Raw genomic sequence first — 25656 nt, 5'->3', positions numbered from 1 at the left:
CACTGCAGTGGCATAGTCTGCATTGTGTCACGCTATATCGACCTTCCTGCCTTGCATACGCCCGCGGAATTTTCTCCTTTCCAATAAGGAGCTTTCTCTCTCTATCCCTTTGGTACATGTACTGATAAGCTCGTTCCTCGTTGTGCAATAATAAAGCACAAGCAGTTACATAAGCTAACCGTACTCCTGGAACATAATACAACATGAGTAAAAAGGCGTTGCATTGGCTAATAAGCTTGTAATCGCAAACGGAAAAGGGAGAAAACATAAAGAGTGTGCGGTTCTCTAGACGTTAGGCTAGTGTGGTAGCAGAATCATTGCTAGTCTATCCATTTCGCACTAAGATGGAGCTCGTTGAGCACCGGCGAGGAAACTGGCCTTCACACTGTGTTTTAATTTCTGGCGCGGGTTTCCCCCGACGAGTACTCGTAGCAGCTGCAAGCATAAATGCACTGTAAAACGGAAGTTTATTTATACAAAAATACTTTAACGGTAGCAAACAAGCCGTAAGTTCGAAGGAGAGAAATCCTCGTTCGACTACTCCTCTTCGTAACAGAAACAGGTTACACGTACATGCTAGTGACTATTTCCTGCTCGTTTCAAACACTAGTCACGACGACAAGCTGACATTGTAACGATAGATCTTAGTCAAGAAACACTATCGCGCTTGGCACGTTGTTTAGAAAAAAAGTTTATTTCAACAAAAGACGATACGAACGCTTTCAGACGCCAATGACAGCATAATTTCACCAATACGATAACATGTACGAAATACGAAGCAATAGATACTCTCTCGTAGATTCTGATAAAAAAAAATGCTTATTTTCTAAATCTCACCATCCAGCCATCGCAGTATACTACATGCCAATTTCTGCAACCACCGTAATTGCTCAACCTTTCTTGAAAATATTGATAACATATATTTGCAAGAAATGTGAAATATTTGCAGTGTTTGAAGCAGTAAAATAAATATTTGTCTAACGTCTCCGTGTTTTATACCAGTTCTTCTCACATCGCGACCGCCCGAAGCAGAGGGCCCTATGTGAGTTAGCCCCGAAGAGTGATAGCGGAACAGCAATACGCGCAGTAAGATTCTCGGCGTCTCAGGTTGTATCGAATGCAGTATGGACTTTTTAAACCACAATGTGGCAGCCGCGTGTTCATAACCCCAGAAAGATTCCAGTCATGCATATTTGAAAACCAGGTTAGCTGAGGAAAAAAAAGAAGTCTTTTGTGGCATAGCTTGCAGCAGGAACATGTTCTCGATGTGTTCAAATATAATGAACGTGCCCAATGCGTCGAGTTCATGTATATAGCTTCCTTATTGTGGTCAGCAGTAAAATTTAGTTTTCAGACGCTCTAACTAAGCAGCAAAACTGGTAGCAGCTGGCGAGTTCTATAATTTCTGGCTAATGCAACTTGTGTTTCTCTAGAGGGCTTAACCGAAAGTCAATTTGGAGCTGTGTCTATAAACATAAAACATGTGGAAAACACGCATGAAACACACAGACACGCGCGCGCACGCACGCGCGCACGCATGCGCTTATAGAATACCAACGTGCCAAGACTGTCACATTGTGCCACTGTCACCGTGCCAGACTGTCAAACCATTCTATAATAAATACACTCGACTCCCCTTAGAACGGACCCTGATAATTCGACAAAAAACATCCGTTTTATCTGAAGTCCATAATATCCGAAACGCCTCACTTCCGAAACTTTCAGCGCGATGTCTAACAACTTTTTTACAAAGAGTGAGTGACGAACGTCCAAAGTAAAAAAAAAAAAGACCCAACAAGTCGCAGTTTCGCCCGAAAGGCGAAGTGTCGTTGCGATAGCAAATTAAACAAGATAAGCGAGGCAGCAGCAGCGACCGAATTGACCTTCGTGCTCTCTCTCGCTTCAAAGCGAACTAAACGTCGAAAGCACAGCACACACGAAGCTGCCGGCGCTGGGCGCACTTTGTCCACATCGCAGATCGCTTTCAAGATACGGAACCCGTGCGGCCTCACCGTTAACAGCAGCCACCGGAGTAGAACCCCCGCCCACCCTCTTTCCCTCGCCTCCGCCCTGTGCCTCGCGCGCCAAAGACGGCGCGCTTCCGCCCCGCTTTCCTCCCTCCCTCGCGCGCAAGACATTGAGCCGCGATGGTCAGCTGACCTTCGCAAGTCAGTTGCCAGCCCGTGTGGACGCGGCAAAAGTCCGTTCTATACGCCCGATTTTGACAAAAATTGACGCTAATTTCCTCCGCTGTAGCCGATAGTCAGTTGTAGCGCGGTCCGTTAAAAGCGAACTTCGTTGCATTAATAAAATAGGTATAACATACTAAGGCTGTGATATGGTGCGTTATATCCGAAAGTCTGTTGTGCGCGGGCCCGTTGTAACGAGCGTAGACTGCGTTCGCAAAGGCGCGCGAACATCGGACACATCGCTAGCCCATGGGAGCTGACATTTGGGCGAGCTGTTATAAATGCGTCGTGGGAAAAACGGCTCAACCTTACACACGGACATTACTGCCCATTTAAAGTAAGGATTCGTACGAAACATGGAAACGTTTCTATTTCACAGTAGAAAGATCAATGTACTTTGTTTTAAATTCTAACGTCCCAAAAAAGCGCGCGGGCTGATAATGACTGCCGCATTAATTTCTACCCTCCCGGCGTTCTTGAACGTGTGCTTAAATCTCCAAGTATACGCAACAGTTTTTTCTTTCTGCATCGGCGCCCGTCGAAATGCGACTACCGTGATCGGGAATCGAACCCGATACCTCGAGCTCAGCAGAAGAACGCCACATCCAGTGAGCCATTGTGGCTACAGTGCCGACTAATCTTAATCCAACTCTTTGCTGTCCCTTAAGTGCGGCTCTAGTGCTGTGTAAACACGATTCTACAGCATCGTCCTCGGAGAAACGGCAGCTGTCAGCGTTTATGACGCCACCGGTAGTTAACCAAGAAGTCGAAAAAGGAACGACTCTGGAGCCAACGTTCCGACAACACGACTTGCCTTTGTCTGGAATACACGTTTGTTTAATCACTTCATGCTTCCGTTTTTCTTGTGGTCATCTTTGCACGGTACGGTCTTCGCGCCATGCGATTCCAAGGCTGTGTTTACGGGTAACTAGTACGCGAGCATCTCGGTGGGTCGCGTTGTGTCTTTAAATAGAGAGCCAAGGCACATTCCGGGACCACGGGCTAACTTATTACTCACTTCAGGAGTGCAAGTTCAGGAGTGGACTTGACGCACTACTTGCTTAGCTTCAGCAGCGTTGCCTATACTATACTCGAAGGCAACTTTCTGTGGCAATGGTGAAAAACGAAAGAATTGAGGGCAAATCAATCGGGCACATGTGTTACGGCGCCAAGTAGTCCGGCAGCGTTTGGCAGTGCTTGCGGGTTATTGGAGCGGATAGTGGAACCGGCGTACAGCTTCAACGGTTTCGCATTTGCCCAAGCGCGAAAGAGAACACTCGAGAAATAAACAAACCCCCACTCCTACCCCCACCCCTCTAGCGCTGCATACGTTGTCTTATTTCGCTGCTGTAAACAAGATGCCTGCGTCTTCGCTTTCCCCAGCTTAAGCGAACGCTGCCGAGAATGTGGGACTATTTCCAGAAACCCTCTCGCACGCTAGCGCGCGCTTTGGTCTCTCGCAGCTTTTGTTTCATTGCCACAGAAAGCGATCCGCGAGTGGGAGCATACGAAACGCAGTTGTTCAGAGCAGAGTGTCCCTCCGACAACGGTGTCCGACGCGCAAGCCTGTCGCAGCCAGGCGCCTTGCACGGGCGCCGCCGGCGACGAAGCCGCCACAGCCGTACACGAAGCGCAGCCGTGTACAGACAGACGCCTTGTCGGATCGCCGCCTCCTTCTCTTCCGCGCGGCCCTTTTGCCCGACTGTCCGTGGCTGGCTCGCAGAGAAATGAGCTCCTCCGTTTCGCAAGCCCCCGGCGAGCCTGGCGAGCGGCCAACGGGATGCCAGCGGAGCCCCGCCGCGACTCGGCAACCTTGGGGAGAAACTATACGATCCGTCTTGCTGGTGCCGCATGGGAACGCCCTCCCCCCCCCCCCCCCCCTCTCGTTCCTCTGACGATGAACGGCGGCGGCTGCGAGTACACGTGGGGCATGGCTAGTCAGGCCTGGGCTGACAGACCAAAGAAGAGACCCGCATCTACGAGAGCTGGGGGGGGGGGAAAGGGGGGGGACGGCATCCTTGCGTAGAGGTGCGTTCGCATCCGCGTCTGTGTGGTGCGCGCGTTACTCGTGACTTGACCGACTGGACGCAGAATATCCTACGTTTTTCGCCTAAACATTCCGATAATGTAGAGCCTCCCTTATTGCTACTGGAGCCGAAACGGAATATAGTGAACCCTGTTGAAGCGAACTATTCGCTATATCGAATACGCGAAACTATACTGACCGAGACTCGCGTAAGATAACTCGCTCATAACGAAGTGCCCGTTGTACGCATCGAACTCGGGCGTCCGCTGACGTCGCAGTAAAGCCACTTGCTGGGCATTTTCTTTTAAACGTTCTTGGTATTCTTTCCTTCTTCCTTATTTTTTTTTTATCAAGCAATAGTGTTAGACTGCTAGAAAGCGCGCCAGAATGATATCGAAGCGCGCTCCTATCGAGTCGTCATATTTACTGACGCTCAGAAACAGCCTTAGGCACTCCGACGTACATAGCAATTTCCCTTCCAAAAAGTGCACTCTTTCCTGTCTTCTTTCCTTCACTACAGGTTGAAATCTGCACGTAATGAATGCATCCCATCAGTTTGTTTAAATTTGTTATAAGGGCGTTTGGCTATTTCGGACAAACTGATATTATCGGACTATTTTTATCGCACTACCTGTTCGAGTATAACTCGGTCACACTGCAAACGTATTTCGTAAGCGCTGTTACCTTGCAGCTCTTGAAAACACAGAGAAAAGGAAAAAAAAGGAAGAAGAAAGATGGTTCACTGTTCCTGTGTGCTGTTTTCCTTTCTTTTTATTGACCATACCAATTGGTCCAACATTGAAATATTGAAATATGCTCTTGTACGTACCTGTATGAATTGCAAAAGCAAGAAGACGGCATCTTTCCTATTGTTTTCCTCGGCTTGTCGTCTGCTGGTTCCTTACGGCCGCTTTCTGCTGTGCATATCATGCGCACAATTTTCCTTGTAGCTGAGCATTCGCGGCATTGTTAGTGGTTTCTCAGCTTCGTACATTCATCGTTTCGCGAAATTATGAAGTTCCTTTCAAAACTTTCAGCGCGCACCGGGCTAACGTCGGCTGTGATGACTAGGGTCGATTCAAGGATAAGTAAGATTTAAAAAACGAGAGAAAAATAAAGCCACCTATTGCTGCTTCGAGTGGCCTTGTTACCGAGCCTTAAGCATGTGTGTTCCTCACGGTTCATGGGGAAAAAAATATTCACGTACGCCAAGAAAGATGGAGTAGCAGGTAAACGTGACAGGATCTGCCCCTGTCCCGAGCACGAGGAAACAAGTCCACGTTGTCAGCGCGAAAGCACGTATAATTTACTTAACGTATACTTCACGTCAGAGTCAGTAGTCTCGAGCGTGTGTATTCGCGCGAGCGTCGGCGAAGTTGTGTTGCCGACGGCTCACCTATAGAGCAGGGCGCTATTTTTTCTTTTTTTTTGTGCAGGTCACGTTCATGGTAAGTGAAAGCCGAGCAGCGCCAATGTGTATGCGGATGTGTACGAATGTGAAGCGTACGAGCGCGCCTTGCCCTGCGTGTGGGCACATGCGCATAGAAACAGGTGGCTACGTACCTCAGCGACATCCGTTTCACAACGGCAGCTGTGAAGGCCGTTTACAGAAGCCGTGTAGCGCCGTTGTCAGTGCGCTGCAGTGAAACGGGAAGTCGAACCCTTCGTTTGAGTATATCGGGCCACTGCAGAGTTTCCTAGAATCGCTAGAGGGAACTCTGGCGCTGCGATCGTTCCGCCACCATGGCGATGATGGATAGTACAGTCTATAGCGCGATTTGAAGGTTATCGCGACGAGCGTCGACTGGCCTATAGCAATACCGGGTGCCTAGCGGCCCGTTTCGGAACGGTGAACAACCAAGATTTCCCATTCTTCTCTCTCTCGTTGGGGTGTTCCGTGCTACAACAATAACCCTCGCGACGACTGTTTGGGGTGAGCCATCTTTTCTGGCTCGTCAGCAACAACATTACATACGCCAGATGCCGTTTAAGAGCGTCCTGTTCCTGATAATACCGAAGAATACGTTGCGCACAAGACCATCACTGCCGTCTCCCTAAAGCAACATAATAGTAATAATAACGGGTTTAATATTAATTAAAATAAAATAAAAAAGCACCTTCCTCGGAAGGGAGGGACTGCAGCTTAAAGGGACACTAAAGTGAAAAGTGATTTCTTCTGCATCAGTAAATCACCGTTCTACAACACCAAAAACAGCACTCTTACAACAATAAGACGTTTGGTAAGCCAGAAAAAGCGCAAGAACGAAATACGGGTGGCGACGCCTACTTAAGTTCCCGCACCTGGGGGCTGTGACGTCATGGATTTTGATGGCATCTTCTAGGACCTACTAATTATACATAGCGGTACAGATTGACTACATTGTGTTCTAAAGGAACCAAATATTAAACATGCCAAGTTTCGGGAACCTTTATTCAGCCAACGCGGCCCAAATGCGAAAACAAACTTTGGAATCCCTGACGTCACGCTGACGTACCGGCACTGGCGTTTCGGCGCGAAATTCAAATACTGATACTTGGACCTTCATTTTCTCATCTAATATTCAAACTATTTTCTTGAAATGACTGCCTGCAGGGTTCTCAAACAATGCTTTATTAGTCTAAACTGATTTATTGTTTCCCTTTAGTGTCCCTTTAAGTAACAGCAAAAAGAACGAGGGAAGCTGCCCTGACACCTCCCTCTCGTCGGAAGAGGATTCTGGGCCGTGGCGCTGTCCTTGCTGTTGGTCGACGCTCTCGCGATAACGTTCAAAACGCGCTAGACTGTACATGGATTCGTTCGCACGTTACCTAGGCTATCTGATAAGGATGGCCAACGATAACAGACGTCGTAGCCGCACAACCAGCTCTTGCCATGCGAAGATGACGTGTACAGCCAAGAGAACTAAAAGAAAGTGCTCACGCGGTGCAGCAATCCCTGTGTAATGGCACAGCGAGCATTGTATAAAACTCCTTGGCAAGCTAACTGAGCACTATAATGTATACCCGTACTCCAACCAGCCCTAACCAAACAAGCTGGGTCGCAAGTCGAACGTTTCCTTCCTCCTTTTAAGGTGACACACAAACACATACGCATCTAGCTTAATAGCTACGCAAACACACATGAATTCAGGGAAGTACACCAAACAAAACGTAACTTGGAGAACGTGGTCGTTGGGCTAAGTTACTGCCCGTTTCCCTCGGACCCAGTCCCATTTAGGTAAAAGACAGACAAACGAACGGGTCTGTTATCTTATCGCTTCAACATAATGTCCTGCCTAGAGCCGGCATCCTCACGTGCAGAAAGAGGCCGACGTTCTTGCATATTCCGTCTCGCAGTCGAACTTCGCTCCAAAACACTTCTGTCCCGCCTTGAAGGCAAGCGCACCGCAATGCCTCGCCCCGCGCTCACGCTGGGGACTTCGCTCCTTTCGGTCGCAAGCACGCGAGGAAACAAACAAAAAAGAAAGACAGAAAAAGAAAAGAGAAGTCTAGTCGCCGGCGAGCACGCGGCGATGCGGAGCAAGGGCGGTGGGCCGGAGCCCCGGAGTCCAGTCAAGCGTGCCCAGGCCATCGAAGGGGAGGGGGAGCGGCACGCAAGGGGAGGGAGGGGGAACGGCGCTGGGCAACAAAAACACGCAGCGCCAGTGGCAGTGCACAAAGAGCGCGCGCACACGCACACACACATACACACACACACAAAGAAAAGCGGAGGAAAACGGGGGAAAAAAAAGAGGCGGCCGCCGCGCCCGGCTGTGCTGCGGAAACGGCAAAATAAAAGGCGCCGTCGTGTGCACTCCCGAAAGCAGCGACGCGGTGCGGGCGGGAAGGCCGGCAAAGGAAAAGAAAAATTGCACGGAGGAGACGTCCGAGGAGATAAACCGGGAGAGAAAGAAGGACGCGACAAAGCGGGGGCGCCGCTCGTGAAATACGCACAAAAGGGAGTAAAGCGAAGACTCGCGCAAGAGAAAAAGGAAGAAAGAAGGGAAAGGGGCGAAGCACAGAGGGAGCTAGGGGAGGGGCGGCGGGAGCCGAGGAGGAGAGCGCGCGGTGGGGAAGGCTGTAGCTACGTAAGGAAGATGCGGCGTGGATGAGGGGGACGTGTGGGGAGACGAGGGGGCACAAATTCTCCGCGCGTCGATGCGGCTTCCCCGCGTTCCTGCCCCCTCCCCATTCCGCCAGCATCCCGCCGCCTCCCCTCTTCCTTATCCTTCAGAAACCTCCCTCTAGAAACATTTCCTTTTTTTCTTTTAGTGTTGTCTCAAAGCAGGCCGCTTATGGCCTTTTTATTTTTTGTGGTTTGCTTCTGATCTTTTGCCGTTTCTCCGTTTTGTATTTCTTACTCTTGTAAAAAAAAGGGGGGGCAGGCTTGAGTTCGTGGAAACCCCGCAGGAGGGCGCCACAGGCATGGGAAATTCGGCCCGAAAAACGCATTCATCGCCAAAAAAAACGAAGGATGCGAGGAATGAGGGGATCGGCGAAGAGGAGAAAGAAAACGTTGAGACAAAGAGCGAGCGCGTAGCGTTCGGGCGTCCGCGGCGGAAGGTTGTGAAATATAGAAGAAATCTCCTTCCCGCGACATGTCGAGGGAAATGAAAATGGGGGACAAGGGTGGAGGGAGTCCGGCACTCGGGTAAGGAGGAGCGTAGCGCGCGCGCGCTCTAGACTGTACTGCGAGGGGAGCGGTGGGGGAGCGGGGGAACTCTTCGGTGCCTTTGTCTTGCTTGTTCTTTTCTCTCTTTCTCTTTCTTTCTGTGTATCACTATCTATCTATACTTGTTCTTGCTTCGTTTTCTACGCGTGCGAAACTTGGAAACTCCAGTGAAAGCTGCAGTTGGGCAGGGGGGAGGTGGAGAGAGAATAGGTGGCCTGTCATGAGAAGAAGGGGTGCTAGAACCTAGAACGTACAAATAAGGGGCACATAATAAAACGAAACATTGTAAGCGAAGCTGTGGGGAAAAAATGTTGGAAAACAAGAAAAGCCGAGTAATTTTCTTTTTTCGGAAATGAGAAACAATGCAAGCGCGAGCTCAAAGCTTTACCCTATATACAGCCAGCAGATGTATAACGGAAGGGGGAGGAGATGAGGGTAAAAGGGAAAAAAAACGTGCCCCAGCTTCCTCGCCCGTTAAGAAAGCTCGTAAAAGGCTAGACGACAGAGCCCGCATTCCTCGCATTCCGGGCCAGCTTTGGCCGCTGCAGGAGGGGCGGCCGGGGTTCGTCGTCCATCCCACGAAGTAGGCTCGTTCCTGCGGAACGCCGTACGCCAGCAGGGCCGACACGAGGCCGAGCTCTAAACTCCGGTTGTCTTTGTTGCTTGTTTCTCTCTGCTTTTCTCCTTCTTTCGGTACCACGTAGTGCACGGGCGACGAAGCCTTCCCTGTGCTGCAGTGTGCCACACGATGGCTAAGATGTAGCCAAACCCGGTCGCTTCACGGCCAACGTCTTCATTCGCGCTTAGATAGACGTTTTCCTCTCGTGCCACGAGTGTCGTTCCTGTGACACTTCTCTCTCTCTCTCTCTCTCTGTACTTGTTGACCCGCGCGTGCTACGGCGAAGGCCAATGCTTAGCACTCTTTCGAACCTGCAGTACCAACGCAGGAGCGCTGAGATTCAAGGTGTAGTTCTCGCGAAAGCTCTCCCCGTTTACGTAAGTTCTGCGCGAAAAATCACAGTTTCACCATCACCGGCACGATCGTCGACACGTGTTGTGGACGCTGCAGGAACGAAGGCATCTCCCAGTGATAATAAATTACCCTCCCCCGCTAAGTCAGCCAACTGCAACTTTTCCTGATTTCCTAGTTCCAGTAATTTCATCCTACCGCCTATCATTCTGCCATCCTCGACTGCGATTTCCTTTTCAGATGTTCCTTTTCGCCCGCTCTGCTCCGTTCGAGGCCCCCACGTGACGTGCCGTCGCAGCCAATGGGAATTTAGGTACCGTTTCCCTGCTACAGACGCCGGCTTCTTTCGCTCAACGACCCACTTCATTGTTTCGCATCAAAATAACAACATAAATCGCTATAATGATCAGCTGCAGATATATTTGTGCATGATACAGGAATACAGAACGGGAAAAAATACAGAGTAATACACACAAGGAAACGCAGATCGAGATCACTTATTAAGAAGAAATGCATTCAGAGTTATTTTAAATGAAAACAATGAACTGAAGCCGTTTTCTCTTCTCTCTTTCTTTTCCTCTGTCTATAGTTATCATTTTGAGAGTTATATCGTTATCCGATGCGTTAAATGACACAGGAAAAGACGTCGACAGGCCTGGTAGGCGCCATATTAGGAAGCCACGGCGCCTTCGCGTGCGGTGAATTAACGTTTCTCGGGGAAATGAGAGCATCGGCTTCGACTGGGGCTAAACACGGCTTGCTATTTGTTTTTGGTGCTACATATCGATCGACAGCTGCGCGGGCCGCACGTTTCCCGGGCTTTCAAGAACCGCGGGCCATGCAGGAAGAAGGGAGCGAACGAGGATGAAATGAAAAATAACATTCTCGCTGTGATAGTTCTGAGGAGGATGGGGACATACCGCCGACGACGTGAGGAGAGACGTAACTATAATAACGCTGGATATTATAGAACATGATGTAACGGTACAATAACGCTGGAGACTAAACCAGGGGGGAGGCGGGAAATTTTAGGAAAAATATCCTGTTATTTTAGTTTTTCAAGAAGCTAACAAAAGTGGCTCACATCCAACAGATATGACCTTAGAGGAGTAGTGCCCGCGGTAATACGCATGCGCAGAGCTCAAGCTCACTGCGCCCTTGCCACTTATCATTATCGCGCGTTCGGACGCGGTGCCGAAACTGTAACTTGTGGCCACTTTTTTATTTCTTTATATCCCTAACAAAACAGTTTCAGAACGGAAAACAACATATTAAGGGTGAACCAAAAAAAAGTAGAAGAATAACATGACGGCACCTAAAGCAACAGGTAATAAAGGGCATGCAACATTCACTAAGGAGTATAGTTAGGTCAGCTGAAAAAGGCTTGTTGTGTGAACACACTCGCTTAGTATAACTTTGTACATCTTTCAATAGTATTCAAGACTGCGCAGACAACTCTTGAACGACATGTCAAAGGCCCAAGCAACAAATTAGGTGTGCCTTGTGAGACATGTCTGCTGCGCATTCGGCAAATCGCCAAGAAGGTGACAACGACAAAGGTGCGCCAATAATTAGCCCTTTTCACAAAGACCGAACTCATCAGTCATATGTAATTGCTTCCGTTCGAGCAATGCTGACATATTCTGTCAGTTTCCACGCTTCCAAGACAAAGGAGCGAGTGACCCAGCGAGAACTGGTTGAAAATAATAAGCTTAAGCAAAGAACACAAGCAACACACACACGCGCACGCACGCACGCACGCACGCACGCACGCACACACACACACACACACACACACACACGCACACACGCACACACACACGCACGCACACGCGTACACGCACAGAAACACACACAACCCGCCGTGGTTGCTCAGTGGCTATGGTGTTGGGCTGCTGAGCACGAGGTCGCGGGATCGAATCCCGGCCATGGCGGCCGCATTTCGATGGGGGCTAAAACACCCGTTTACTTAGATTTAGGTGCACGTTAAAGAACCCCAGGTAGTCAAAATTTCCGGAGTCCTCCACTACGGCGTGCCTCATAATCAGAAAGTGGTTTTGGCACGTAAAACCCAATAATTTTTTTAGAAACACGCACGCACACACACACACACACACACACACACACACACACACACACACACACACACACACACACACACACACACACACACACACACACACACACACACACACACACACACACACACACACACACACACACACACACACACACACACACACACACACACAAATACGTTGAACGCACGACGATCGTATCAGTGGGATGTATAGGGTTCGAATATAAGAAAGAAGAAAGAGACAATCGGGAAGTGTAAGCCCAATTTAACCCAATAAATCGGCGCCTTCCGCTGGTTTGACTGAACTTTTTCACAGTTAGGTTTTATCCCAGTTTCACGGACTTCTTGTTCCATTTTCTTTTTTCCATCTTACTTCTTATTCAATTGGCCCCAAGCCCCTCCTAACTCGTTCTTTACTTTATTGTCGATATCAATTTTTTGCACCATGGCACGTTCGAACAACGCACGCAGGTGCCCACTCCGCTTTCTCGCCTTCGCCAAATTCTGCGGGAACCTTTACGCTTTGCTGTATTTCGACATTTAGTTTTTGCGCTCATTCGTGCCTGTCCGTGCGTTAACACGTGTCCTATATGGCGCCGCGGTTCATCTCCCGTTCGTCCTCCTTTATATCGTTAGAAATTTCTGTATTTCACTTCTCGGCGAAACTAAAACAAAGAAGGAGCGAAGTCTGAGGAAAGAGAGATCAAAGCGTCCGTCCGGCGCGAGCCCTGGAAAGCATCGATAAAGTAAACACGCGCCCGCCGACGCAAGCACAAAGAGCGAGAAAGAGCAAAAAAAAAACAAAAATAACTATAGCGTCAAGCCCGCCACCCGACTCGGGAACGAAAAGGAAAGAGAGAGAACGAGCCTGCTTCTTGCTCTCCCTCTCTCTCTCCCCCTCTCCGTGAGAGGCGGTCATCGAAACAAGAACAGACCAGAGCTGAGTGCAGCGCAGTTTGCCGTGGGAGAACGAGGGCCGAAAGATAAGAGAGCCCGAGCAGGAGGAACAAAGAGAGAAAGAAAGACGAGAAAGAAAGGATGCACTGAATGAAGAAGGAACGAAGAGGCTGGGAAAAGAAAAAGACGCCCATTCCCCCATTTCCCCACCTCCCTGCCTACTTCCCTACGGCCGCTCCCCATCAAAAAGAAGCTGACGAGTCGGCCGATGCAAGAAGCACGACGCTAGCAGAACCACACCGAGTGAGTGCACGCACGAACGTACGCACGCCTACGTGCTTGTAAGTTAGTGCGCTCCTTTCCCTTTCCTCCCTCCCCTCCGCCTCTCTTCTCACGTCTCCCTGAGCCTTTCCCATCACCACGCGCTGTAATACGTGTACGGCAGTTGTTTTGAATTCCTTCTGGACTTTTACCAGGCCGCCCGTGCTGGACTCGGCGACGCACTTTCTTCTAACCTCGCCTCGAAGCATGTCTCTCTCCCGCTCTCATTGGAAGCTTGCTTTCGGCGTTGGCATCTCCCCTCCATTTCTTCTCCGCCTTTCTAGGGCACACCGGCTTGTGAAAAAAGAACAGCCCTGAAACATACGACCAGTGTTTTTCTTTTACGCTTCATTTCTTCATTTCCTTCGTCTCCTGCTTTAGCTAGGAGCGCAGAAATAAGGGAATGGAGAAGAGGATCTGCCAACGAGGCTCAGAGGTACGAGAGAGAAAGCCTAGAACGTCGAAGGGAAGCCTAGAGGTTGAATGGGGGGGGAATCTTGCTTCTCCTTCTTCGGCCCCCGCTTGTACTACCCACACGAACGCGACACAAACGTAGGGAAACGGAAAGGCCCGAGATCCTGCAGGGAGGAGGAGCAAATGGGGAGAATTTTTCTTTTGGCCCTGTTGATTACATCGACGCGAGGGGGGGGGGAGGCTGGCTGCGGTAAAAGCGGAAAGTGTAACGAAGTAGGGAAAGAAACGGGAGGGAGGGAAAGCGGAGGAGGATAAAGAGGGAGAAAGCTGGAGCAAGCGGGCCCCTCCTCTTTGCCAACGGCGGCACGAGGCTCGAATCACGTGACACGCCCGCAGCATGTGACGTCAGATTCATTAGACTTTCGCTCGCGCCGCTCCCACCGCGCGCCCAGTGCTCCCGCCTGCACGCTCCTTCCCCACCTTCCCCTTCTTTCTCCCGAGGTCTTTTTCATGGTAACGCCACACTCTTTTCATTCTTTGGTTTGCTCAGTGTTTCCTTCTCTTTTTTTCCCCCACTGCTTTCCGTTCCCCGTCTTCCAGGCACTTACGATCTGAGCACTCTTTTGTTTAGTTTTGTTTTCATCTATAGCTATGCGTTGGTCGCACGTCTTTTCGGAGGCATTTCCCTTACGCTTTGTCGCAGGACCTCGCCGCCCGAAGAGATAGAGACACGGGAAAAACGAAGGCAGGGTGGCTAACTAGACTTTCTGCGATTGGCTACCCTACCCATGGGGAGCACAATGTAAGGACAGCGAAAGGGAATCGGCAATACTTCGAACCGGTGACAAACAACCGAGCAACATGAAGCAAGAGTGAGGCCGGAGAGTTACCGTAATTTCGGCTACAATGTGTCAGTGGCCCACCACTCGTTTGGCCCGCTGTCGCGTAGACACGACAAGCCGTTTTTTAGGCGCTCCAGGGTTGTTCGCCACCGTGCCAAAAGCCGCACATGTCTGGCGGGCCACGGCATTTCAGCCCTGGGAGCCGTGACAGGTCATTATTAGCCGAGCACGCGGACACCTGAACAACTTTGCCAAAGCTTGCACTTTCGACGTGGGTCTCGAGCCTTGTCACTTCCAGCCGTCGTCGGTGAAGCAAAACAGGGAAGAAAGAAACTGGTCGTTTTGCGCAACCGTCATGGGGAAATGAAACTGCGCGATAACATGGTGGGGGTGAAATTTCGGTAGTTCATTTCATATTTATTTTATTTCCTTAGTTCTCTGGAAAAGTCTTCGAGAGCTAGCTCCCTTTCTTTAATTTTGAACGCGTGCGTTTCGACACTCCCTGTCGAAGTTCGGACGTAGACGTACTCATATTCCCAGACACATCGAAACACTTGCGTTCAATAAGCGCTGCGCGCAAACAAAGATGTAAAACAACTAAATAGTTTCACCCTATGATGAAGATACGTCCACTGTAATACAAATGATGTTTCTCTGTCTCTATGTCTCAAAGCGGGAACTCGCGGCCAAAGCTACGACCTATTCCAGTGCGTTCTTTCAAGTTCGATGTATCTGGCTTCCCTGTGCCGGAATTCGCACGTGTAGTCACGTATCCCATAACACTGTTCGCGCGATTCCATCCGTGCAGTTCCACACGCGCATTGTCATGTGTCTCACAAAATTTCAAGGCGAAATCGCGGTCAAAACGTGATACGATTCGAAGAAAAATAAAGGAGGCAGAGCAGACAATATATGGGGCGCAAGTTCAAGGGCCACGGCGAGTGCTATAGCCTTATCCAGGCTCTGCGACTTCGAACTGCGATGGGCGTTCGGAAAGCCCTCGAGCTTTTACTCACGCTTCGAGCCGAGACTAGGAAAGCAGTAAGAGGCATCGAACGCGCCGGCATGACTTGCAGCCGCGAAACCCCGGAGCCGAACCGCGAGCCGTGCGCGGCGGTGGCCTGCGACTATAGGCACTGTTTTACGGACCCCGTGTTTCGTGCCGAGAGCTGTATAGCCGCAAAACAGCTTCGTTCTCGCAGATCAGGCTGTATACGGGCGAGGACCGCGTCGCCGTTGCCTGCACGAAGTTTACGCCCGAGGTCTTTCGAACTCCGGTTCTGCGCGCCGTAGGCTGAGCCCATGCAAGGAACAAAAGCGGCATTCGTTCGGGTGCCTCTCAGACTACTTAAACCCCTTCGGATGGCGATCGTGCAGAAGCATACTTGCACGTTACAGAAGCATGTCGATTTGGGCTACAGCTAGATCACTCTGGTCAGAACGTTTCCTACGGTACTTCATATGCTGTGGGTCAGCCCTGATTCACAAAAACCTTCTTACGCTAGAATTCTTTGCAAGAGCAGATCCCAGCCAAAGCTGATGCTGAACATATTATTAACGAAGGCGACAACCCAATGGTGAGGAGCATTTACGAAAGCAAACCTTTGTCAATTCGACCCCTCGCGTTTAGTGGTGCTGATCGCAATTTGTTTGGTCTTTTCGGTAGACATTCGTTGTATTTAATAGTGCGAAATACGTTACAATAGAAAAGCAAGTGCCGCTGAAGCCTGGCCTCAAATGCGGTGATGTCTTTACACAAAGAGCAGCTCTTCTATACCACGTGTTTCAGTGACGATTCCCTCTATATGTCCTTCAGCAAAAACTCTCGTTTTAGCTGACAAAGATTCATAGTTTAATAAAACTTCTTTTCCGGCTTGTTGAACAATACTTGTTGATTATGCTGATGGTAAGATTCAGAGCAACATAAACATGGACGAACGAGGGGACAGACATGGACAGGGCACAAACTTTCAACAGATTTTATCTCTGTCGGAAGCCGTCCCCTTTCATCTACGAGGTTTGTTAGAAAAGTATCCGACCTGATGGATATGAAACAAGTGCACTTGCATCAGCCGACCTTAAACCTTTGTGCGCATGCGCGGATTTTTTCCCGCTTGCGGATAGCGTCAGTCGCTGGGATGCAGCGTTTGACTGGGGTAGCGCGCTTTGCTCTCGTCGGTTTTTTGTTGCAAGGAAAATGGCGGAACGACTGGAGCAGTGCTACTGCATCAATTTTTGCCAGAAACTGGGCGACAGCCAAGTGGAAACCGTTCGGAAGATTCATACGGCTTTCGGTGACTATGCTATGAGCAGCACACAGATTAAGGAGTGGTACAACCGGTTTAAAGACGGCTGCACATCGGTGGAAAGCGAGCCACGCTCTGGTCGGCCATCAACATGCCAAAATGACGTGGTCATTGCCGAAGTGAACGCTGTGGTAATGCGGGACCGTAGCGTGACTATCCGAGAAATTGCGGTAGAGGTGGGCATCAGCGCCTTTTCTGCACATTCCATTATGACAAAAATTTGGCCATGAACAGAGTTGCGGCGAAATTCGCGCCGAAGCTGCTCACGCTGGAGCAAAAGCAGCTTCGCGTTGAAGTCTCACAGGACATGCTGGATTCCACAAACAGTGATCCCGACTTAATGAACACCATAATCACTGGTGACGAGTCTTGGGTGTACGGGTACGACCCGGAAACCAAATCCCAGTCGTCACAGTGGCAGCATTCCACGTCACAAAGACCAAAGAAGGCCCGCCAAGTGCGCAGCAACGTCAAAGTGATGCTGACTGCTTTCTTTGACTCCCGCGGCGTGGTACACCCCGAGTACGCACCACAGGGTCAAACAATCACCAAAGAGTACTGCAGGGATGTCGTACGTCGTCTACGTGATGCTCTGCGGCGCAAGAGACCGGAGTTGTGGTCAACCGGAAATTGGAGCATCCATCACGACAATGCTCCTGCACATTCCTCGCACTTGATTCAGACCTTTTTTGGCGAAAAACTAGACTCCTGTTGTTCAACAGGCTCCTTACTCTCCTGATATGGCCCCCTGCGACTTCTAGCTGTTTCCCAAAATCAAGAGGCCATTGAAAGGAGCGTGATTTCGTACAAGAGAGCACATTGTGGCTGCAACGACAGCTAAGCTAAACTCCATTCCGAAAGAGGCCTTCTCGGAATGCTTCCAACAATGGCAGTCCCGCTGGGAGAAGTGTGTGGAGTCCGAAGGAGACTACTTTGAGGGTGATTAGGTTTCCAACGCTCCAGTTATGCCAGTTTATTTTCTTCGGCCAAAGGTCGCATACTTTTCTAACAGACCTTGCACATCGGACCTTTTATTCCAATGTTCCTCCGCCGGAATTCAACGTATCTGGCTGTATCTGACAAACATAGAGCAGCTACAAGTTCGTGCCTGTCCGTGTCCTTCCCAATTCGTTCGTCCTCGTAAATGTCACACAGTTCATGACTGACTGCGACTTCGGACATAAATAAAGCCAGCCGCAGCACTGTGCATGCAACGTTCTTTCAAATCTTGCTTATACTTCGGCAAATATTTCTAACTCTCTAAAGAACTTAAATTTTGTTCAAGTTCTTCACTACTTGCTCGCTCAACATCTATTCTTCCACATTATTTATTTATTCATTTGCTTACTTACCTACTTACCTACCTGCCTATTTATTTATTTATTTATTTATTTGGAAATCCACCAGGGGTTCAGTGCGAAGTACTGGGTACAGAGGAGAGGAGCTACAATAAAAGAGAGAGAGAGAGAGAGAGAAATAAAAGCAGTGTAAAGACACGGAGGTTAACCAGCGAATATATCCAGCTGCCTACCCTGACTAGGCAAGGGGAAAACAGTTGCGAAAGATGAGAGAAAACTAAAGAAAAGAAAAAGTACCCATTGCACAACTGTCTCCTAATACTCTGTCACACAGTGTGCGAGGGCGTTACATATAGAGTGCAAAGGTCAAACTAATACACTGAACATCACACACTGCTCAGTCGAACTTCGTCACACGGTCTTGTATCTGTCAAGAAACGCAGCAGCGCCTTCATAGCGGTTCCCGCTGACGTCCGTGCGGGTCACTGTCCCAGAATTTCACTTTGCGTAAGTGGTCGCTTGTACAGCTCGTCTAGCGTGGCCGACAGCACTGCGCTCCTCGCGGGTTCAAACGAGGGCACTCGCAGACAATTGGGCACGATTGTTTCGCTACGCCCGCAGAAGCCACAAAGTGCTCTGGTGGCCATTCCAATGATAACGGAGTGCGCATTTTAAAATTGCTACTCCAAGCCATAGACGGGCTAGAAGGGGGCAGTCACGTCGTGAGAGGCCGTATGGAATCATCATCATCATCATCATCATCATCATCATCATCATCATCATCATCATCTTTTCATGTCCACTGCCCCCAGGACGAAGGCCTCTCTCAGCGATCTCCAATTACCCCTGTCTTGTGCTATAGCTGATTCTAACTTGTGCCTGCAAATTTCCTCATTTCAACCCCCTACTTAATATCCTGCCATCCTCGACTGCGCTTTCCTTCCTTTGACACCCATTTTGTAACTCTAATGGTCTACCGGTTATCTGCCCCACTCATTACGTGGTCTGCCCAGCTTCATTTTTTTCCTCTTAATGTCAACTAGAATATCAGACACCCCGGTAAGCTCTCTGATCTACACTGCTACTTTCCTGCCTCTGAACGTTACGCCTAACATTTTTTTGTTCCATCGCTCTTTGCTTCTTTATTAACCTCCAAGTTTCTTCCCCACCAGTAGAATGCAATAATTGTACACTTCTTTTTTTCAACGACAGCGGTAAGCTCCCAACCAGGATTTGGTAAAGCTTGCCGTATGAATTCCAACCCATCTTTATTCTTCTGCAAATTTCCTTGTCATGATCAGAGTTCCCTAGGACTAATTAACCTAGACAAACGAACTCCTGTGCAGACTCTAGAGGCTGACTGGCGATCAGGAATTATTGTTCCCTTGCCAGGCTATTGAGCATATTACCTTTGTCTTCTGCAAACTAATCTTCAAGCTCATTCCTACACTCTCTCGTTTAAGATCCTTCATCACTTGTTGCAGTTCATCAGTGTTGCTGAGCAAGATGTTGTCATTTGCAAACATCGTTGATCGCCTTTGATCCTCACCCCTAAGCCTGCGGAGTATAATAAATTGAATGCTTCTAAGCATGCTGGGAATAGTATTGGAGATATTTTGTCTTGTTGCCTGACCCCTTTCTTGAGAGGTAATTTTCTACTTCTTTTGTGAAGAAGCAAGGTAGATGTGTAATCTCTGTAGATAATTCCATAGATATTCACGTGTGCTTCCTGTACTCCTTGATTAGGCAATGCCTCCATGACTGCTGGTATCTCTACTGAATCAAATGCCCTTTCATGAGCTATGAAAGCCATATATATATGTTGATTGTACTCCGCCGATTTCTCGATTACGTGATTGATCACATGGACGAGATCCATCGTAGAATATCCCTTCCTGAAGCCAGCCTGTTCTCTTTGTTGAATGGAGTCAAGTGCTGCCCTGATACTATTGGAAATTATCTTGGTGAATATTTTATGCAATGCTAGTACAAGCAAATGGGCCTAAAATTATGAAATTCTTTAGCGTGTCTTTCGTTATAAACTACTATAGTGTTGCCATTCTTCCAGCTCTCTGGTACACTTCAAGATTGACATAACAAGATTGACGGCAGCCTAACGTATCGACGGAGCACTTGCTTTGACTTGACTGATTTCCAAGCACTTTGCTGCGTGCACAGACAGTGTTCCCTCTATCCCGCTTTCTTTCTTTCTGTTCCTCCTTTCCCTTCCCCCAGTGTAGGGTAGCAAACCGGACGCTCGTCTGGTTGACTTTTCTGCCTTTCCTCTCTTTGCTATCTCTCTCTCTCTCTCTCTCTGGTACACTTGAGATCTGGAGGCATTGCGTATTAAGGGCAGCAAGCTTTTCAAGCCTAATATCTTCCGGACGAAATACGAAGCTGTAAATTAGGGGCCAGCTACGGTATAAAGGCTTGCGCTTGTAGAGCAGGATGAATTCCATTGATCCAATGTTTGGCTACGCGCAAGCGTGCGGAGTCTTTTCGCTGCGTCGGCTCTCGAAAGGAGAATGGCAACGAAGTTAACGCCGTCATGGGTAGATGGGGCATCTGCGTGCGCATGATCATTTCCGTGGATGACGCAGTGAGTAGGCAACCACTGATATGTTATATCGTGTCCTTCGTCAAATCCTCGATGGTGGACCTGTCTTATCTCTGCGAGGAGCTGCTCATGCGATTCATGACGCAATGCTGCGAGTAAAACGCTGGAGGGCTGCCTTGGCTTTCATGCGGTACTTAAAGAAAGTAACCGATCGCAATTACCATTTGCTTCATTCAAAAATGTAACTGATTGCAGTTACCAATCACTGCTCCACTAAAGTAATCGATTATCTCTACGTTACTTTCTTCCGAACTTTCTATAACATCGAACTGATACCGTAAACAGAACGGGCTGTCCTGCGGTACATCGAGTGCGTCCTCCGCAACCCTTCCTACATTGCTTATCTTTACTAACATTTGCTTTTCGTAAATTTAATAGATCGCGTCTTCTGTTGTTTTTGTCGTGAAGACAACAGAAGCGACGTTTAAAGTCGGCGCGATGTGAGCGCTGAGGGGCAGGGCCGCGTTGTAGCGTACGGACATCGTGCGCACACTGAAATTGTCGTTACTCGGCATCCGGGCCCTCTGTGAAGCGCAGTGCTTCATTGTCACCGGGACCTTTAGAATACGCTTCCAGGTGGGCCACTGAAAAGCGGTAAAAACTGTCTGCGTGTGATTTCCGGGCATTAACGTTAAGTGACCGTCGCTTTCGAGAAGTAGCAGTACCGGTTCAATTCGTTCGCCAACATGTTGTACAGGGTTTGAAATGTTGTGCTCCAGGATTCGCCAGCGTGAACATGCGCATCCGCGAGGCAGCTGTGGGGCACGACCTCTCCAGGGCGCTCCACTGTATAGCTCCCGCAAATTTAAGGTTTCGAAAGCAGCGTCACCTGTTACAGCTTGTCTCGTCAGTAAAGTAATACAATTACACGCAATTGGTGGGAGAAAGCGGTAATTGAATTACTGCGAGCGTTACAAAGTAGAATATGTAATCATTAAATTATAAAATTATCAGGAAATGTAACAGGTTACAAGTAATTAATTATTTGCTTGCAATTCATCGCGTAAAAGTCTGCAGAAGATTGACCACGGATGGAGTGGCTCCTCCTGAATGAAATGAAAAGCGGCATGAAGGGCTTCCAGTTGAGCAGCTGTCACTGATGTCACACGTGAGGTTTTCCGCTGTATTTTGACGGATCCTGCTGGAATCCCCACTGCGGAAACGGAGCTTGTAGGCGTGACTGAACCATTGGTGTGAACATGCAGGTAGCCATTCCTTCAAAAGAGTGCTTCTTCATACGTGGCAAGCGCATATCGGGACCTTGCACGGATTCCTTGAAGGGACTCTTAAGAGAAACACAAACTCAGTTCAAATTTCAGAATAGTGTTTTCCTGAGCTCGTTGGATGCACACAGCCCCTATGCATTATGGGTACTTGGGCATTCTCAAGATGTGTGCGACATCTTTTCGCCCAAGAAACTCCGACTCGGAGTTTTGGAAATAAATTTAACTTGACTTGACTTGACGAACGGTTTCCAGCAGAACACGGAAGAAAACGGACGACGATACACGCTGGTACGTCCTATGTGGTGTGTCGCATGTACAGCGTGGTGTCTTCGTCCATTTCTGTGCGTGTAAGTACGTTCTGCTGGAAACTGTTTGCGTCAATTTAAACCGATAAAGGGCACCTTTAAAGCTCTATATTCATTAATTTTGAGGTAATAGGTCGAATATTACCATGGAATGTGGAATATTTAATGTTGTCCCGAAACTTCAGCGTCGGTAGCCCTGTACGATCGTGGTATATCATGGGTGCCACTTTTTTTCAGGGACGGGTGGCGGGTGGGGAGGGGGGGGAGGGGAGGGGCATTCATGTGGCGTAGGAAGAGCTCTCCAAACTTGCCTTGTTCGCTCTTTGAGTCAGTTAGTATCCATCTTTACCCAAATTAACTAGGCCGTAGCTATCTCGAATCACTTATGTATATCAGACAGTCATCAGTGAAAGAGTCGATCAGTAGTTCTCTGAAACGGTAGACACTACAGATGATACAGCCGCCCGTCATTCATGCGATAAGTTAAAGATATAATATGCGTTACAGAAGAATGCCCTTAATACGCTGCTGCACTTGCGAAAATTTGGTGAATGTTCAGTTAGCTCTATCTGTGGACGGCTTATTTATTTATTTATTTATTTATTTATTTATTTATTTATTTATTTGCCCCGAGTCCTCCATGTAGCAACGACAGTCCATGCATGCACCACCTTCGTGGTATATTTCGGCAATGACAAACATTGGAAGCTCCGTCAGAAATAAATTAAATAAAAATAAAGAATAATAAATGTATATCGTTTATCTCCAGCTCCAATGTCTCCGAATGCTTACCGCGAAATGTGGGCGCTCGAAGCGCCGCCCGCGGGCTTTCTCAGCGGAAGCGGTTGCCCCGCGTCCGCTCCCTCGGGGGAGGGTGTAGGGGGGGAGGGACGTGCTGTCCAACTGCGCTCGAGGCGGCAATTGATTCATGAAGACGCCGGAGGGAGGCAGGCAGACCCTCCGCGCGCGTTCTCGTGGAGGCGCAGCAGCAGCAGCAGCAGCAGGGCCCGCTGCAGCTGTAATGACGACGGACAGCCCGTATAGAACGAGAACGGCGGGGTTGGAAAGAGGAAATGGGAAATGCGTGCAGTGCTGTGGAAAGCTGTATCGAGCTGGGCCGGTGTAATTTAACGATTCTATTCCAATTCTTCTTTTTTCCATTTCACGCTGAAACCGAGCGGCATTCCGTCTATAGGTTGTTACCTGTCTTGAGCGGTGACTGATGCGAAAGGAATAGAATCAGGTGAAAGGAATCGCTACACTTTAGACTGACAATTTTTTACCGCTTTTCGTTGGCCCAACCCAGCTGGGCCGGGATATAGCGTCTTCGTTTTACCTTCTCGTAGTAGGAGGTAGGTATCCTGTTGCAATTTTAACCGGCCCAAACGTAATATTGTATATGGTGAACGCCTGATCGAGTTCAGTGGTGTCAAAATATGGAATGAACTACCGATAGACGTTAAAGCAGCGAGAAATTTCAAGATGACCACCAAGCTGCATTACAAGTGTAATGAAACTCTGTCTTCAACTCTTATGTGAATTTTTTTTTGTCATATTTTTCTCTTGGATTCTTTGTGTGTATTTCGTAAACATGTTCTATTACAGTTGTATAATATAACGTTGTATACACCTCAATTGTTCTCCAGCCCGTCACGCTCTGCGGCTGAATTGCTTGTGATTTTTGTAGTAGACCGGCCACTATACCATTGGCAGCTATCGGTCCAGACAGTATCTTGTACATAATTCATGTTTTATTTAATAAAGCTTCACATTAAAAAAAATGTAACAAGTCAATCCAAATGCTATTTCCTTATCATGCAGAATCAGCCGCTCGTAAATTGTGGACGATAAGAAATGAATAAAATCGACTGCCTGCGTTATGTCCGCCCTGTATTCATCGGGGCGAGATAATGTACTTAACTATATCACATGCTCCACTATATATCATGTGCTTAACTATATCACATCATCATAATCATCACCACCATCATCATCGTCGTCGTCATCAGATTATGATGATGTACACCACCACCACCACCACCACCACCACCATCATCATCATCATCATCATCATCACCACACCATCATCATCGTCGTCGTCATCAGATTATGATGATGATGATGATGATGATGATGGTGGTGGTGGTGGTGGTGGTGGTGGTGGTGGTGATATCACATGCCAATGCTATTTCTTCTCGCACTTCGTCGTGCGCTCCGGCCACTTTACCAACGGGATCGACTGGTTGTAAATGGCGGATGATAATTGACGAACTCAGTCGAGTGAAAATATTCCTTCACGCACATTTAGATCCTGTGAACTACCTACGTATACGTAATCCAACAACGCAATGAGCCCCTGCAGTGAAGAAAACGCTGTTTATTTACGCATATACGGTCTTCACGAGTGCTTGCTTGCGCACGCTGCTGGCTGTTTAGTGCTCTCTCACATTACAGGCCGGTCGCTGTCCTTGCTAACTGTATATACTTGATCGCTCGAGATGTTTCGTTTATAATTCAGGCCCAGGGCCCGTACCCACGAAGCAGTGTGAATCGGCGTAGCGGCTCGTAAAGACAGATCCTGGCCAATCACGACGTCGATCACATCGTTAGCTGGTGCGGACCTCCGCTGCCAAACAGTTCTTTTGAACAAAAGCGGCGCGAACTCGCTGCCGCGTTCACAAAACTAGCCATTGGTATAACAGCATTTACTCATTGGCCGGGGACGAAGCACGCCAGATTGCCCGAAACATATGAGATGACTGCTGCGAGCACGGCCAATTAACTGCGGACTAGCACACCTATGTTTTCTTCTCGCGGCATGCATGCTACGGCATGCGACAAATACCATTGGTGTTGCTTATAATGACACCAGTTTTCTTTATTATTTTACGATACCCAATATTTACAACCTCCCATGAATGGGAAAGGCGCCCCATTTAGGAAAAACAACGGGCGTTAAATTTTTACAGCGAAGCTGTCTATGGCTATAGGATCCCGGTATTTCTTCGTGGCGCATAACGTTGACAGAAAACGATGGTGGGCCTAACCAGGCGGCAATACAAAGCAGACTAGTGGGTCATAACCCCGTAAGGCAGGGGCTACAGGCACCCAGCAAAGTGAAACGAACAGTGCGCACATTCTTTGCAATCGCGCGTACAGCATACAAAACACCGTACGTCTTAATAAAGAACAAGCACAAAACAAGCATCCGAACCACATAATTGATGATAAGGCACTCCTGATAACATCGCGAAGTACGTAGCGCTCCCTGAGTACGTTTCTCGGTAAAAATTACTGTTGGGCAAGCTGCCGCGGCGACGGCAGCTTGCAACGTGGGGTGTGACGTTCCTAGCTTTTCCTTTATAAAATAACCAGCCTAGCAACTGATTTCAATGTTGTTGCAGCAGCGCTATGGGCGGAGACGTGCTTTCAAAGTTATCATTACTCCCATTACTACCCACAACTCTAAGATAGCATTGCTACCATTACTCTAAAGCCATAAAGCACTGCATAC

The 25656-nt window shown here is 48.6% G+C and overlaps 1 long non-coding RNA gene and 1 pseudogene across 1 annotated transcript in view; one reads left to right on the top strand and one right to left on the bottom strand.

The window, feature by feature from the left end:
- The window catches only part of LOC135897038 (uncharacterized), a 398744-nt gene that overhangs the window by 22451 nt on the left and 350637 nt on the right, over nucleotides 1-25656 (bottom strand). The window contains exon 3 of the long non-coding RNA XR_011514583.1: nucleotides 22935-23158. This is a non-coding gene — a long non-coding RNA (uncharacterized lncRNA). The remainder of the gene's footprint in view (nucleotides 1-22934; nucleotides 23159-25656) is intronic.
- LOC135897032 (histone-lysine N-methyltransferase SETMAR-like) lies at nucleotides 16588-17435 on the top strand (annotated as a pseudogene).

This window comes from Dermacentor albipictus, chromosome 5, assembly GCF_038994185.2.
Source record: "Dermacentor albipictus isolate Rhodes 1998 colony chromosome 5, USDA_Dalb.pri_finalv2, whole genome shotgun sequence".
In the NCBI taxonomy this organism is placed as follows: domain Eukaryota; kingdom Metazoa; phylum Arthropoda; class Arachnida; order Ixodida; family Ixodidae; genus Dermacentor; species Dermacentor albipictus.
This window is presented reverse-complemented; position numbering and strand designations above follow the sequence as displayed.